Genomic DNA, 17,932 nt, shown 5'->3' with positions numbered 1-17,932 from the left:
CTCATCCCTCCTGTCGACACATGGCAAGGCCCATGTGTCGCAATCGCTGCTGCCTTAAAAAGTGATTTTGGTAAAACAGGTTTGTCATTGATGCGGAGGATATTATCTATATCCGCTATTGCACCTTTTGTCGTCCACATTCGTTTTTCCACCATTGGAGCATTGCCCTGCATATCTGTCAGTATAGTTTTATCTGTGAGTTGCGTGTCCTCTGAATTTATTAAAAAAAATGTTTCCCTGTTGCCGCTTCTTTAGCAATTTTGTCTGCTAATCTGTTTCCATTTGAGACTTCATCTGTGCCTGTGGTGTGAGCAGCACATTTACACACAGCTAGTTTAGCAGGTAAAAGAATGGCCTGCAACAAGTCCTTTAACAAGGAGGCATGGGTAACCGGCTTACCGGTTGATGTTGTCATCCCTCTGCGCTCCCATTGTTTTGCAAAATAGAACAGAGTAGAAAACGCATACTGACTGTCTGTGTATACAGTGACTTCCTTATCGTCCGCTAATTGACAAGCTCTTGTTAGTGCAATTAGCTCAGCAACCTGCGCTGACCTATTGTATGGAAGCTTCTCTGCTTCAACAATCTCATTTGGCAATTTCACAATTGCATAACCACTTTTATTGTTCCCTTTAGGACCCTTTGAACATGATCCATCCACAAACCACTTATCCCCTTTGTCAAGTGGTGTGTCAATTAAATCTTGTCTGGGCAGCTGTAGATGTTCTGTAGCATCCAAACAGTCATGTGGGGTACCATCCCCTGGCAACGGGATCAACGTTGCTGAGTTAAGGACTGTGCACCTCTTTATCACAATGTGTGGTTGTGACGGAAGTGTAGCAGTGTAGGATAGGTGTCTGGCAGGTGACAAAAAGTTCATCTTGCTTTGCAGTAGCAACACATCTACAGCATGTGGAACTAGCAGTTCCAATTTGTGAAAGAGCACCACATCTGCAGATTGTCTCACTGCAAGCGCTGCCGCGCATACTGCTTGGACACAGTCTGGCAAGGATTGAGCCACTGGATCCAATTTTTTTGAATAAAATGCAATCGGTCTTAGTTTGCTGCCATGACTCTGCAGCAACACTGAGGTCATAAAACCATTCCTGCAGTCTGCTGTTTGCACAAAGGTTTTATAGTCTGGCAAGATAAGAGATGTGGTTTCCATCAGAGCCTGTTTCCGCACTACAAAAGCATCATCTGCTACTGGTGTCCACATTATTTTTTCTGTCATCACCATGGGGACTCCATGCACAATATCTAGCAGCGGTTGCGTCTTTTCCGCATAATGTGGGATCCATGCTCTGCAGTAATTGCAGAGCCCCAAAAATGACATCATTTGCTTCTTTGTCTCCGGTTTCGGTGCATCTGCAATGATCTGCTTTCTGGTTTTCTGTATCTGTCTTCCAGAAGCTGTCAACGTGTGACCTAAATAGTTCACTTCCTGTCTGACCCATTGTAGTTTGTTCTTGTTCACTTTTTTCCCTGTTTTGCAGAGATAGTGTAACAATGCTAAGGAGTCTTCCTTGCAAGCAGTTTCAGTTTCAGAGGCTACCAGGAGATCATCTACATAAACTAGAAGTTGGCTTTTGTTTGACATCTGAAAATCAGCCAAACAGGCCATGATAGCTTGAATGAAAATAGTTGGACTATCAGCAAATCCCTGTGGCAATCTGGTGTACGTATAACTTTGCCCTTTAAAGGTAAACGCGAACCAAAACTGTGAGTCTGGGTGAATTGGCACTGAGAAAAATGCATTGCTAAGATCAATTACTGTGAAAAACTTCTGGTTAGGCTTCAAAGTGTTTAGAAGTGTGTGTGGGTCAGGCACATTAGGTGCTCTTGTCTGCACTGCATCATTCACTGCTCGTAAATCTTGTATCATTCGCCAATCAATTTTATTGGCCTTTCGAACTGGAAAAATAGGAGTGTTGCAAGGAGAATCCGAGCACTTCCTAATGACTCCTCCTGACAAAAGATCATTTATAACAGGGGCAATCCCATTTATTGCCTCCTGTTTTAAAGGATATTGCTTAACTCTTGGACGCCACTCTGATCTTGGTTTGATCTGCACTGGGGGAATGGATGTTAAAAGTCCTACATCAGATGGGCCCTTTGTCCACAGTTTTTCAGGAAGCCCAGCCAATTCCCCCTCCTCCTTTTCATTCAAACAAATGTTAACTAGTCAGGGAAGCGCACAAGCGCATGCCCTACCAACAGCTACTTCACACACAGTTTGCTTCCACATGTCACAACTAGTACTGTAGCTCCACCCATCACCTTTGTCCTCATAATCAGTGACAGATCCATCCATCCATCCATCCATCTTCTTCCGCTTATCCGGGGTCGGGTCGCGGGGGCAGCAGCTTCAGGAGGGACTCCCAGACTTCCCTCTCCCCAGCCACTTCATCTAGCTCATCCCGGGGGATCCCAAGGTGTTCCCAGGCCAGCTGAGAGACATAGTCTCTCCAGCGCGTCCTGGGTCGTCCCCGGGGTTTCCTACCGGTGGGACATGCCCGGAACACCTCCCCAGGGAGGCATCCAGGAGGCATCCTGATGAGATGCCCGAGCCACCTCATCTGGCTCCTCTCAACGTGGAGGAGTAGCGACTCTACTCCGAGTCTCTCCCGGATGACCGAACTTCTCACCCTATCTCTAAGGGAGAGCCCGGACATCCTGCGGAGAAAACTAATTTCGGCCGCTTGTATCCGGGATCTCGTTCTTTCGGTCACGACCCATAGCTCGTGACCATAGGTGAGGGTAGGAGCGTAAATCGACCGGTAAATTGAGAGCTTTGCCTTTTGGCTCAGCTCTCTCTTTACCACGACGGACCAGTACAGAGTCCGCATTACTGCCGACGCTGCACCGATCCGCCTGTCGATCTCGCGCTCCATCCTCCCCTCACTCGTGAACAAGACCCCAAGATACTTAAACTCCTCCACTTGGGGCAGGATCTCATCCCCTATCCGGAGAGGGCATTCCACCCTTTTCCGATCGAGGACCATGGACTCGGATTTGGAGGTGCTGACCCTCATCCCGACCGCTTCACACTCGGCTGCGAACCGCTCCAGTGAGAGCTGGAGATCACGGCCTGAAGAAGCCAACAGCACCACGTCGTCTGCAAAAAGCAGAGACGCGATGCTGAGGTCCCCAAACCGGACACCCTCAACGCCTCGGCTGCGCCTAGAAATTCTGTCCATAAAAATTATGAACAGAATCTGTGACAAAGGGCAGCCTTTGGCGGAGTCCAACCCTCACTGGGAACGAATCCGACTTACTGCCGGAAATGCGGACCAAACTCTGGCATCGGTGACACAGGGACCGAACCGCCCTTATCAGTTGGCTCGGTACCCCGTACTCCCGAAGCACCCCCCACAGAACCTCCCGAGGGACACGGTCGAACGCCTTCTCCAAGTCCACAAAACACATGTGGACTGGTTGGGCGAACTCCCATGCACCCTCGAGGATCCTGCTGCGGGTGAAGAGCTGGTCCACTGTTCCACGGCCAGGACGAAAGCCACACTGTTCCTCCTGAATCCGAGGTTCGACCTCCCGACGGACCATCCTCTCCAGCACCCCTGAATAGACCTTACCAGGGAGGCTGAGGAGTGTAATTCCCCTGTAATTGGAACACACCCTCCGGTCCCCCTTCTTAAAGAGGGGAACCACCACCCCAGTCTGCCAATCCAGAGGCACTGTCCCCGATGTCCACGCGATGTTGTAGAGACGTGTCAGCCATGACAGCCCCACAACATCCAGAGCCCTTAAGAAATCCGGGCGGATCTCATCCACCCCCTTGCCACCGAGGAGTTTTTTAACTACCTCAGTGACTTCGACCCCAGAGATTGGAGAGTCCGCCTCAGAGTCCCCAGGCCCTGCTTCCACAATGGAAGGCGTGTAGGTGGAATTGAGGAGGTCTTCGAAGTATTCTCCCCACCGACACACGACGTCCCGAGTCGAGGTCAGCAGCACGCCATCTCCACTGTAAACAGTGTTGAGTTGCACTGCTTCCCCCTCCTTAGACGCCGGATGGTGGACCAGAATTTCCTCGAAGCCGTCCGGAAGTCATTCTCCATGGCCTCGCCAAACTCCTCCCACGCCTGGGTTTTTGCCTCAGCAACCGCCGAAGCCGCGTTCCGCTTGGCCATCCGGTACCTGTCAGCTGCCTCCGGAGTCCCGCAGGCCAAAACGGCCCAATAGGACTCCTTCTTCAGCTTGACGGCATCCCTCACCGCCGGTGTCCACCAGCGGGTTCGGGGATTGCTGCCACGACAGGCACCAATGACCTTACGGCCACAGCTCCGGTCGGCCGCCTCAACAAGTCAAGTCAAGTCAAGTTTATTTGTATAGCCCTAAATCACAAGCAGTCTCAAAGGGCTTCACATAGACAAAAATTGACAATTATTCTCAAAGCATCCCCTGATCTTAAGCTCCCAAAAGGGCAAGGAAAAACTCAAAAACCCCTGCCAGGGGAAAATGAGAAACCTTGAGAAGGGACCACAGATGGAAGGATCCCCCTTTCAGGATCACCAGGTTGAAATGGATGCAGAGAGGGCACAAATAATACATAATATGAAAATCAATGAAAAAAAAAAGTGGATGTCCAAGTCAGAGCGAGGGGCTGCCGGAGGAGCCCTCTATTATCCTGGCAGTGTCTTCGAGGAGGTTGAGCTGCAGTTCCCCCAACCTGAATTGGCCCACGAGAATCCAGATAGCCGCTGTCAGCTTGGGTGCCACCTAACCACCTCCCCGGCCGGGGAGGGGGGGGGGGAGAAAACAAACTCCGGCCGAATCGGCCACTACCGGTTAGTTAAAGGCCATGTCATAGAAATGTGTCTTTAAACGTGTCTTAAATGTTTCTACTGAGGTAGCAGTCCTAATATCCATTGGTAGGGCATTCCAAAGCTCTGGAGCCCGGATAGAAAATGCTCTAGACCCTGCAGACATTTTCTTGGCCCTCGGTGTTGCTAAAAGCGTAGCGTTTTGCGAACGAAGGTTACGAGACGGAACATAAGGAACAACTAGGTCGACGAGATATGAAGGCGCTAAGCCATGCAGTGATTTATAGGTTAATAGAAGAACCTTGAAGTCACATCTTAAATGGACCGGGAGCCAATGTAAGTTGGCTAATATTGGGGTAATGTGATCAAATTTTCTTGTCCGTGAGAGCAGCCTTGCAGCAGCATTTGGTACTAACTGTAGACCTTTGATGCGGGACTTAGGAAGACCAGAGAATAATACATTACAGTAGTCCAGGCGCGACGTGACGAACGCATGTATAATAGTTTCCGCATCACCGGTCGAGAGGATCGGACGAATCTTTGCAATATTACGAAGGTGAAAAAACGCAATTCTGGTTATATTCTTAATGTGCTTTTGAAAGGAGAGAGTTTGGTCAAACATTACCCCGAGATTAGTTACAGTATCGCTCTGAGTGATAGTACGGTTATCTATAGTTATAGCGGTTTCCTTGAACAAGTGTTGAAAACGAGTTGGACCAATTATCAACATCTCAGTTTTATCTGGGTTAAGACGAAGGAAGTTGAGAGACATCCATTGCTTGATATCCGCAAGGCACGCCTCAAGATTACAACAATCCCGCGGCTCTGTCATCGATAACGGCATATATAATTGGGTGTCATCCGCATCGCATTGAAAACTAATATTATATTTACGTATTATGTCCCCAAGCGGAATCATATAAATATGAAATAGAATTGGTCCGAGAACCGATCCCTGTGGGACACCACACGTAACATTATAGACCTCTGAGGATGCATTGCCATGGACCACTCGGTGCGTCCTGTTTGATAGATAGGAATGGAACCAGCCTAGTGCAGACCCTGAAATACCAACACAACTTTTAAGACGCCCTAATAAAATATCGAAGTCTACAGTGTCGAAGGCAGCACTAAGATTGAGTAGTAACAGTACAGATGAAGTGTTTGAATCCATAGCTATGAGGAGATCGTTAGTCACTTTAGCAAGTGCTGTCTCAGTGGAATGATTAGCTCTAAAACCAGACTGAACAGAGTCATATCGATTATTGGCGACCATGTAATCAATAAGCTGCTGTGCTACTTTTTCAAGAAGTTTTGCTATGAATGGGAGGTTTGAAACTGGCCTATAATTACTGAGACAGTCCGGGTCAAGATTTGGTCGCTTAAGTAACGGTTTAATGATAGCGGTTTTAAAGGCTGTTGGCACTATCCCAGAGGAGACAGACAGATTGATTATATTTAACTCGGACGGTCCTAAAATTTGAAATAATTCTTTAAGTAGTTTGGCTGGAAGAGGGTCGAGTAAACATGTTGTTTGTTTAGCCGCACTAACCAATTGTGTAAGCCTTTCAAGGGACACGCTTTTAAAATTTGAGAGGGTTGTTGCATGATCATCAGCGTTGGTAAACGGTGGGCTCGACCGAGCGATTGGAATGGTATTCTTGATCTCGTCCCTAATGGATTCAATCTTTTGAGCAAAAAATTTCATGAACTCGTCAGCTGAGTGGAAGGAACTATCGGGGGTCGGCTGGCGTAGAGTCAGCTTTGCCACTGTATCAAATAGGTGTTTTGGATTGTTTTTATTGAGATTAATAACTTGCGAAAAATACCGAGTTTTTGCTAAGATAAGCGCATCTTTATATTTCAGGAGGCTATCCTGCCATGCCTGATGGAAAACCTCAAGTTTGGTTAGACGCCATCTGCGCTCATGCTTTCTACATAATTGCTTAAGCGTACGCGTTTCATCTGTGAACCACGGAGTAGGCAATCTACGGCGAGTTTTCAGACGTAACGGCGCCACAGAGTCAATGGCATTTAACAATGTCGCATTGAATTCATTTGTAAGATTATCAACAGAGCCGGTGTATGCGGGAAATATAGCGGTTGCCGGCGACAGTAACTCAGATAGCGCAGTTGCAGTCATGGAGTTAAAATTACGGCTCCTATAATTCCGATTGCTCTCTTGTCTTTGACAAAGAACTAGAATTTCAAATTTTATTAAGTAATGATCAGACAAAACAGTAGTGTATGGCAGTACTGCTATATTTGAGGTTGCAAGTCCTCGGGATAATACCAGATCTATGGTATTTCCATTCTTATGCGTTGCTGCCTGTACGGCTTGCGTAAAACCAAACGTATCAGTTAAAGTCTGAAACGCCGAAGTAAGTGGCTCTGACGGTAAATTCATGTGGATGTTGAAATCGCCCATGATAATTATATTATCCGCATTGGTTACTAGATCAGCCACGAATTCTGAAAATTCATCCAGGAAGCCAGAGTAAGCCCCGGGTGGACGGTAAATAACAGCAAGATAAAATGACGGTAAAGCGGTGGATCGGACAGTGAGAACTTCAAATGTTTTAAATACGTTGATCGAACGAGGCCTAAGTCTAAGCTCGGAATTCGAGATGAGGGTGACACCCCCACCCTTTTTTCGAGGACGCGCCACATGCGAGCTCACAAAATTTGGAGGCGAGGCCTCGTTTAGCGGCAGCAGTTCATTAGGTTTTAACCAGGTCTCGCAGAGACCAAAAACGTTTAGATTATGTTCCGTGATGAGGTCATTAACAAGAACTGCTTTCGTATGAAGCGATCTAATATTCATAAAACCGAGTTTAAGTGTAATCGGTCGATCAGGGTGCGTATCTATCGAAGGATATTTAAACGAGATGCGAGTAAGATTGTGTTCTCTAGGCCTGACATCACCTCTCGAATGTTTGTTAGCGCGGTGGGACGATACGACCGTGGGAATCTGATAGTAAATATTTGTTACACATGTAAAATTATCTGAAACAGGCACCGTTTCATCAGCAAAACCGGTCGGGGTGGAGTGATTGGATTTGTCTACTACCCCAGTAGAAAGTGTGTTTATGTGTACTGTAGCACTATTCAAACTGCCACGCTCTCGTCTACACGAGGAGCTATGTGCATGCTGGAAGTCTAGCCTAGCGCTAGTTAACTTTAGCTTAACAGACTCCAAACCCATCCTGACAGGTGGTCTAATCACCTGTGCCCCGGCCTGCTCTAAAGTGACCTGTCATGTGTGGCTCAAACAGTAATCTATATTCCTAGAAAGAGTGAAGGCGCCTTCACGGTTAGGGTGAAGGCCGTCCTTCCTCAGCAGGTCGGGGCGGCCCCAGAAGGAGGGCCAGTTATCTATAAAATACAGTCCCTGCTTTTTACAGAACCCAGCCATCCATCGATTAAGGGAGACTAATCTACTAAACCTCTCATCAGTGCCTCTCCCAGGCAGGGGGCCAGAGACAAATACTCGATGCCGACTCATCTTTCTGGCGAGATCACAAGTCCTCGCTATGTTTCTCTTTGTGATCTCCGATTGCCTCATCCTAACATCATTGGAGCCGACGTGTATCACTATGTCCGAGTAGCTAGTGTTGTTGGAACTACGCTGTTGACTAGACCTATTGCGAGTCAGCTCCCTAAGATTAGCTTCTATGTCGGGTGCTCTGCCCCCAGGAATACACATTACCGTGGCTGGATTTTTAAGCGTAATATTTCGGGTAATGGAGTCACCTATGACCAAAGTGCGAGGGCCAGTAGACCGAGATGACATTGGACGGCTATGCGTCTTACCTGGCTCATCGCGATTAGCAAGCCGCTTGGGGCTAATGCTAACTGGGCTAGCGGGCTGACTACAGTCCGCGTCTGTATCCGCCACATCTACTGTTATCGCGCAATTCTGCTCTAACTGGCGGACACGTCCCTCTAGCAGGGACAACCTCTCTAAGAGAAGGGTGCAGTTGGTGCACGAAACCGTACAAACCTCTTGATCCGCAGCCATACTTTGTGTCCGATGATCGATGGTAGACAAACGGCCACGAAGCCTCCGCTCTCCCAGGCACTCCGGCTGCGAAGTAAAAAAGATCGAACAGTGTAATAAAAAGATTCAAACTTACTTTAGAGTCAGGGAGATGAGTTCCACGCTGGAGAAAACAAAATCGTCCAAGCCTGAAAAGTATTGGGAGTCTGGGCTGAGAAGGAAGAGGGCGTCCGGCAGAGAACCCGGAAGCCGGAAGTCTGAGGTGCACTGGAGAGAAAGCGCGACGGAGAGAGAGGGAGAGAAAGCGCGGAGGAGGAGGAAGTAGTGCGGAGATCTGATTGGACCAATGTTGGTCAAACTTGATGTGACATTAAATTAAAAGGCGCGGAACAAGGTCCACTCGGACTCAATGTCCGGGACGTGGGAAAAGCTCTGCCGGAGGTGGGAGTTGAAGCTCTTCCTGACAGGGGATTCCGCCAGACGTTCCCAGCAGACCCTTACAGAGCGTTTGGGTCTGCCAGGTTGGACCGGCATCTTCCCCCACCATCGGAGCCAACCCACCACCAGGTGGTGATCAGTTGACAGCTCCGCCCCTCTCTTCGCCCGAGTGTCCAAAACATGCGGCCGCAAATCCGATGACACGACTACAAAGTCGATCATCGAACTGCGGCCTAGGGTGTCCTGGTGCCAAGTGCACACATGGACACCCTTATGTTTGAACATGGTGTTGATTATAGAAAATCCGTGTCGAGCACAGAAGTCCAATAATAGAACACCGCTCGGGTTCAGATCGGGGGGGGCGTTCCTCCCAATCACGCCCTTCCAGGTCTCACTGTCATTGCCCACGTGAGCATTGAAGTCACCCAGTAGAACGATGGAGTCCCCAGAAGGAGCGCTCTCCAGCACTTCCTCCAGGGACTCCAAGAAGGGTGGGTACTCTGAGCTGCCGTTTGGTGCATAGACACAAACAACAGTCAGGACCCGTCCCCCCACCCGAAGGCGGAGGGAGGCTACCCTCTCGTTCACCGGGGTGAACCCCAATGTGCAGGCGCCCAGCCGGGGGGCAATAAGTATACCCACACCTGCTCGACGCCTCTCACCGTGGGCAACTCCAGAGTGGAAGAGAGTCCAGCCCCTCTCGAGAGGGCTTGTACCGGAACCCAAACTGTGCGTGGAGGCAAGTCCGACTATATCTAGTCGGACCTTTTCTGCCTCGCACACCAGCTCGGGCTCCTTTCCAGCCAGAGAGGTGACATTCCATGTCCCAAGAGCCAGCTTCTGCAGCCGGGGATCAGACCGCCAAGGTCCCTGCCTTTGGCCGCCGCCCAGCTTGCACTGCACCTGACCCCTTTGGCCCCTCCCACAGGTGGTGAGCCCATGGGAAGGGGGACCCACGTTTCCTTTTCGGGCTGTGCCCGGCCGGGCCCCATGGGCGAAGGCCCGGCCACCAGACGCTCGCCTTCGAGCCCCGCCTCCAGGCCTGGCTCCAGAGGGGGGCCCCGGTGACCCGCGTCCGGGCGAGGGAAAACGAGATCCATTTATTTTTTTCATCATAAGGGGCTAATGTGAGCCGTGCTTTGTCTGGCCCCTCACCTAGGACCCGTTTGCCATGGGTGACCCTACCAGGGTCCTAGGATCATTGGGGCACGCAAACCCCTCTACCACGATAAGGTGACAAATCACGGAGGGGCAGTGTCAGATCCAGCAAGTTTAATCCGGCAACCCACATCTGCCCATGTTATACTGTGAGGTTTAAACAATGAAATGTGGGGTACAGCCGACAACTTGTATTTGTCTTCCTGAGGAGCGGGCAGGAGCACAGCTGCAGCTGCAAATGACCTGCGATCAGTGTACAGAGCAGTGATTGTTAAAGTTACTTCTGTGTCCCTGAGAAAACTTTCAATATACCGTAATTTTCGGACTATAAATCGCGTTTTTTTTCATAGTTTGGGTGGGGGGGCGACTTATAATAAGGAGCGACTTATATATGTTTTTTTTTCAAAAATTTTCCCCCCCAAAAAAAAGTGGAACCGCGATGTAGCAAGGGATTACTGTAATTTGAATTTCAAGTGACGTCAGCAGCGCGACGCGGCGTGTCGCGGCGGTTGTTTACATAAAGGACAAAGATTGATCACGGGATGGCGAAGATGACGAAGGGCCCCACGTACTACCGGCATCATTAGCGGCTTTGTTTCTAAGTGACACGGCGGACGAAGAGTTTGAAGGATTTAAGGATTTGGAGTGTCAAACGCGCACTTTTTATTAAAGTGCCACCGGCTCCCCGGTAACGGGTTCAATAAGCCGGGGTGAAGGGACCCGTCCGTAGCTAACCACCCGAGTTAAATTAATTCTACCAGAATCAATCTAATTTCTTTACGACGCATCCCTCTCAAGTCATCCGACGCGCGAGCCGAGTAACTCAATTCGAGGCGAGTCGTCGAAATGACCACGCCATAATGATGGCTCCCTTTGGTTGTTTGATGCTTGTGTTATGTTACGGATATTTTTAGATGTCTTTGTTAAGACCTCAAGGATTCGTTAATTTACTAGAGCGCCCTCGCCCTAGCTGAGCTCAAGATAACTACTTCGAACCAGATCTGACAATTCCTGATGTTAAGGATTAAAGCTGTCTTCACTTTAAAAAGAATTGAACGGATTTAAAGAATGACTATGATAGGGAAATAAAGACATTTTAAAGTTGTAATTACCACATATAAAACCATGCTCAACATAGTTAATACGAAATAATCGATACCGAATTAAGGCTTAAGAAGAGATTTAATGAATAAGCAAGAAAAAGAATTATAAGTCGAAAAAACAAAATAACAAGACTCACCCACTCAGAACAAAAGAGGAGACTGAAGGTCTAAAATCTTATTTGGTTGAACAAGTCGAGTGATCGGCTCTCCTTTGTTCCAAAATCCGAATTCTGTTTAAAAAAGAGGAAAGGTCTGGCCATGAGGAGTGAAGGAATAGGGTCAAAAGACACAAAACCCGCCTAGCCACAATAACAGATACGCTGATATAAGATAATAACAGAGGTTGCTACAACTTCACGATTCAATATGTATTTCTGTGCACTGCAAAATAAATGTCTTTTGATATGTTGCTTAAATAGCTTAATGACCCTTAAGGAACTGTGTAATGCATGCCTGATGTTTGTTCTCTAAATCATGGACACGGCCAGAGTCGTCTTGACCGTTCAGTACTTGATTATATCTTGTGTTTTGACTAAACGTCATATGTCGCCTAAATGTGAGACGCCAGCTTTTCGATTACTACTGAACGCTCTGCACAGAGGGAAATATTTTGCTTAACAAAGAAGAGATACGTGCGGAAGCATGATTAAACTAAGAATGTAATGATGTAAGCAAAGACATGGAGTATCAAAAGAACAAACTTTGCATCGTCAGGGAACATTAATAAATTGATGATGTCACAGCCAAAAGCTCACATAATTTCGTACAAAATGACAAAATTGAAAGAATGACGAATGGATGAGGTGCGACAGTGTAGGAATGGAGCAGAATGTTTACAGGAAGGTCACTTGGAGATAAAACCAGCTGGTGCCAGAAGGAGACAGCCAAGGACTCGGCCAAAGATGATCCCCAAGGCCGAAAGACAGGATGGAAGACGGCAGCCCCCACACACACACCGAATCGTCCATACCAGCACCCACTCCCATGGAATCAAACTCTACTGCGAACTCGCCCCACCCCAACGACTCATCACCCATCAAACTCGCCCCACACCGGCATGAGCAACTGAATATAAGCAGACCAAAGAACCTTGAACGTTGCCTTTTCTGAATGGAGACTTTCTGCTCTTGAAAGGCCCAGCGCTGTATTGTACTTTCCTGAAAACAGAGCTTTCTTAACAAGAATTATGATTGAACTCAACCAACCTGTGTAAGTCTAATTTCTGCTTCAGTGTCTTTGCATTTTCCTAAATCTGAAGAAATTAAACGAGCACGCAGTGAGTGAATTGGATAACAGGTGATTGGCAATGGCTTTTGCCGTGAGGCGCAGATAGCGCTCCCTAAATTGTGGACCAAATCCAACAGGAGCATAGCCAAAAAAGTAAAATTGGCGTCTTCCCCTTTCTGCCCGGAGCGGCTGTCTCCTCTGCCTTCCTCGAAGCTTAAAATTTGACAAAGTGCAATTCGAAGACTCAGGAAATTCATCTTAGTAGATTTTGGTTCAATCTCAAAAAGAATGAAAAATCCATCTTCGTTCTTTTACTCCGGGCAGTGTCACGGCCATCGCCCTGACCAGGAAGAAGCGCGCCCGCTCTGTGTCCGGGCAACATATTTATAGGCTTCTGGCATTACCTCATCGTAATATGTAGGTGCCCCACTGGTTGTCTTGGCAACCTTGCTTCAAGCAGCAACCACTGCGCCTGACCACAGTCCGTCACCGGATGCAGATGTTTCCTGTTTTGCTCGTTCTTTCTTTTACTATTAGCCCTTAATGTCTCCTCTCAACTTAATACATTCAGGTATGGATGGAACACCAATGTTAAATACAGGTTGGACAAAACATTGCAACATGAATCACATATATCTTGTCCAATAAAAATCAATCTCAACACATAATAGTACTTAACACAATAATGGGTTCCTCCAACTTAAACACATATATTGATATTGCTCAAGCTGTTACATCTTAAAATTGTGGCATAGCAAACTCTTATTCCAAAATTGTGCGTTGCTACGTGTTTGAACAGGTCGTGTCCTCCCAATTGCTAACAATTTAATTTATTAGATTTGTTAATTTCCATCTGGTCACCCCTATGTCAAGCTTTAACACCATCTCCTGGTGAAATTTTGAACTACTACATGTTTTGGGATAGCCAATGTGCCTGGGCCAAATTCAATACCTAATTTTACACCATCTCGTACCACCATGCCACTTGACAGGAGTGACACAGAAGGTTTGAAAAACTATTATGGCTTTTACCCACGCCCGGTCCTACTCTAAGGAGCTCTCTTTCACCTCCGTGGATTGAAGTCGGGGGCCGGCGCTCGGCTGGGTGGCTGTCCAGGGACGGTGGATGGGGCTCGGACATGGCTTTTACGCACGCCCGGTCCTACTCTAGGGAGCTCTCTTTCACCTCCGTGGATGGAAGTCGAGGGCCGGCGCTCGGCCGGGTGGCTGTCCGGGGACGGTGGATGGGGCTCGGTCATGGCTTTTACGCACGCCCGGTCCTATTCTATGGATCTCTCTTCCACTTCCGTGGCTGGAAGTCCACGCCGCCACACGCCTGGAAGTTTGTTTTGTTAAATAAAGAGCCCTTTACCAAACCCACGTCTTTCCTTGTACTTTGTTAAGGCTACAATATAGTTATATACTAGATCTGTGGAATAACGACGAGGCTGACGTCAGGGCTCACGCGCGGCGTTGTTGACAAAGGACGAGGAATTTGATCGATGGATTTAATGATTTAGAGTGCACAGATGGTTTGATAATATTATTGCTTATATAATTGTTAGAAAAATGTATACCGTAATTTTCGGACTATAAGTCGCGGTTTTTTTCATAGTTTGGGTGGGGGGGCGACTTATACTCAGGAGCGACTTATATGTGTTTTTTTTTTTCAAAAAATTTCAAAAAAAAAATTTCAAAAAAAAAAAAATGAAACCGCGATAAACGAACCGCAATGTAGCAAGGGATTACTGTAATTTGAATTTCAAGTGACGACAGCAGCGCGAAACCATCTGCGTCACTCCAATTCATTAAATCCATCAATCGTCCTTTGTCAACAATGCGTGCGCGCCGCTGACGGCTTTTGCACTTAAAAATATTCCACAGGCCCATATAACGATATATAAATTATATATCAAATAACTATTATATAAGCAATAATGTTATCAAACCATCTGTGCACTCTAAATCATTAAATCCATCGATCAAATTCCTCGTCCTTTGTCAACATCGCCGCGCGTGCGCCCTGACGTCAGCCTCGTCGTTATTCCACAGATCTACTATATATAGATAATATATATTGTAGCGTTAACAAAGTTCAAGGAAAGACGTGGGTTTGGTAAACGGCTCTTTATTTAACAAAACAAACTTACAGGCGTGGGGCGGCGTGGACGTCCAGCCACGAAAGGGGACGAGAGCTCCATACGATAGGACCGGGCGTGCGTAGAAGCCATGACCGAGATCCATGCACCGTCCTCGGACAGCCACCCGGCTGAGCGCCGGCCCTCGACTTCCATCCACGGAGCTGAAAGGCAGCTCGGTAGAGTAGGACCGGGCGTGCGTAAAAGCATTGTCCGAGCACCATCCACCGTCCCTGGACAGCCACCCGGCCGAGCGCCAGCGCCCGACTTCAATCCACGAAAGTGAAAGAAAGCTGGACGAGTGACGCGCGACGTCGCGCTGCTGACGTCAGCAGCGCGACGCGACGTCGCGGTCGCGCGTCAGCAGCGCGACGGTTGTTTACATAAAGGACAAAGATCGACTCGTCCAGCTTTCTTTCACTTTCGTGGATTGAAGTCGGGCGCCGGCGCTCGGCCGGGTGGCTGTCCAGGGACGGTGGATGGTGCTCGGACAATGCTTTTACGCACGCCCGGTCCTACTCTACCGAGCTGCCTTTCAGCTCCGTGGATGGAAGTCGAGGGCCGGCGCTCAGCCGGGTGGCTGTCCGAGGACGGTGCATGGATCTCGGTCATGGCTTCTACGCACGCCCGGTCCTATCGTATGGAGCTCTCGTCCCCTTTCGTGGCTGGACGTCCACGCCGCCACACGCCTGTAAGTTTGTTTTGTTAAATAAAGAGCCGTTTACCAAACCCACGTCTTTCCTTGAACTTTGTTAACGCTACAATATATATTATCTATATATAGTAGATCTGTGGAATAACGACGAGGCTGACGTCAGGGCGCACGCGCGGCGATGTTGACAAAGGACGAGGAATTTGATCGATGGATTTAATGATTTAGAGTGCACAGATGGTTTGATAACATTATTGCTTATATAATAGTTATTTGATATATAATTATATATGCGTTCTCTAATCGATGCTTTACCGCAATATTACTGCAATATATGCTTGCTGTTTGGCCTTGTTGTTTTTATGATGTACCACAGAAGAGAAAAGGTACGGCTGGGCCAGGAGAGAGGTCAGACAGGACGCAGCTGACAACTCAGCAAAAAGAAGACATCTACCGAGACAGTTCCTTTCTAACAAAGACCACTTTGTTAGACAACATGCCTCATTGCTGTCTTGCACCTCAGATGAACCTACAAGTGACCATCAAAGTCTGGGTTTTCCAAACTATCTTGATCGTAAGATTATGTTAGTGCGTATCCAGTAATAAATAACCTAGCTTGTCTCATCCTACACAAGGTCGTAAAACATCCCTTGCTATGTTTTGACTAGAGCTCAAGGGCTTTCTCTTCTCAACTCAAACTCCTTTTCCTCACGTTCTTATTAGTATGTAACACCTGGTGATTTTTTGCTTACGAGGCAAAGCCCACGTGCTCCCCCCCTTCCTTTAGGGGCTTTTGTCTCATAATTGTGGGTAGGGCAAATCCAAATAAAAAGAGCGGGAGTGTACACAGATATTTAGTGTAGTGAGATTGTTGTAAACTATCTGTACTGCACCCCTCGCGAGAAAAGACTTGATATTCTGTCTCACTTGTGGTTTGTTTGCTCTTCTCTTAATAGTTATTCAGTCAGCGAATTAAACCTGACAATAATAGTTATTTGATTTCTAATTTATATATCGTTATATGGGCCTGTGGAATATTTTGAAGTGCAAGCGCCGTCAGCGGCGCGCACACATTGTTGACAAAGGACGATCGATGGATTTAATGAATTAGAGTGACACAGATGGTTTTATAAACGTGTTATTTATGTAATAGTTTTTTTTAAATAACTCTGAATGTTACATCAGGGCCGTTCTCAGCTCTTCGTTTGTGTTTGTCACGTTAGCATACCTATCGTTTAGCCTGATGTTGCTCGTTCATGACTGTTCTTGGTGTTGGATTTTGTCTAATAAATTGCCCCCCAAAATGCGACTTATACTCCGGGGCGACTTATATGGGTTTTTTTCACTTTTTTGGGCATTTTATGGCTGATGCGACTTGTACTCCGGAGCGACTTATAGTCCGAAAATTACGGTAGTCATCTTGTGGATCTGTGGGAATATTCATGGTGACATGTAATTCTTTACAAGTCATTTCTGATTTAGGTCGCGTCAATTGTTTCCGGGCTTCACTCAGCAAATTGCCTGGTAGCTTGGGATTCGGTTCAGCAGAGATGTCATAAGAACAGCAAATCCGCTCACCTGCCTGTGTAGCATATGAGTCTACATCTCTCACTCTACATGCTCGCATGCCATCCTTTACTGGAATTATTGCAATTCCCAATCTAGTCATCAGATCTCGTCCCAGAAGGTTTATGGGACATTTTGGGATAGGACAATCGAGACTGAAGCCATGTTTCCAGTTTCATTATCTCTCACTTCAACTGGATTGGAGATACTCTCCTTGTGTACCTGCCCATCAGCAGATTTCACCCAAATAGTATTTTGGGAGGCCTTTAAGTTTGGGACCTTAGTTTTTATTACGGTTTTACAAGCTCCGGTATCACACAAAAACTCTACTTCACTTCCTCCAATGTTTAAGGTAACATGGTTTTTCTTTTAATGCATTCAAAATATCCCATGCTGCATGGACATCTACTATCTCTTCCTCTGTAGGAGCACAAGAGATCAAAGGGAAGGAATCTAGTCATGCTGAAAATTTGGCTTTTCCTCTGCCCCTTCCTCCACCCTTTGATTGGTATTGTTTTGCAAAACACCCTCTTGCCAAGTGTCCTCGTCTCCCACAGTTCCAACAGTTGTCAGAATCTGATGGGGGTTTTGAATTATATGGCGGCCTGCGACCTTGTTGGCCTCTACCTCTTCCTCTGCCCCGCTGGGACCCTTGGAAGAAGACTGTTGTATCTTCATCTAGGTCATCATCATCATCATTGTCTAGATGAAATACATCAGAACTTTTGCCTCTTTTGATCACTTTTTCAGCATGTCTGGCCCATTGCATAGTTGTTGTCACACTTGCACTATCTACTTCCACCAAATGCTTCCTCACCCAGTTGCCTATTTCAGGGCGGAAATTAGTGAGGAGCGCATTTTTAAGCTGT

At 47.3% G+C, this 17,932-nt stretch overlaps 1 long non-coding RNA gene across 1 annotated transcript; it reads left to right on the top strand.

Moving 5' to 3' along the window:
• The first annotated feature begins 1,499 nt into the window (after window positions 1-1,499).
• Window positions 1,500-17,546, top strand: LOC119123488. Its single transcript, XR_005098079.1, has 3 exons — window positions 1,500-2,297; window positions 7,409-7,414; window positions 17,513-17,546. It is a non-coding gene; the product is annotated as an uncharacterized LOC119123488 (long non-coding RNA).
• The last annotated feature ends 386 nt before the right edge of the window (window positions 17,547-17,932 follow it).

Source organism: Syngnathus acus, chromosome 5, assembly GCF_901709675.1.
Source record: "Syngnathus acus chromosome 5, fSynAcu1.2, whole genome shotgun sequence".
Classification (NCBI taxonomy): Eukaryota; Metazoa; Chordata; class Actinopteri; order Syngnathiformes; family Syngnathidae; genus Syngnathus; species Syngnathus acus.
This window is presented reverse-complemented; position numbering and strand designations above follow the sequence as displayed.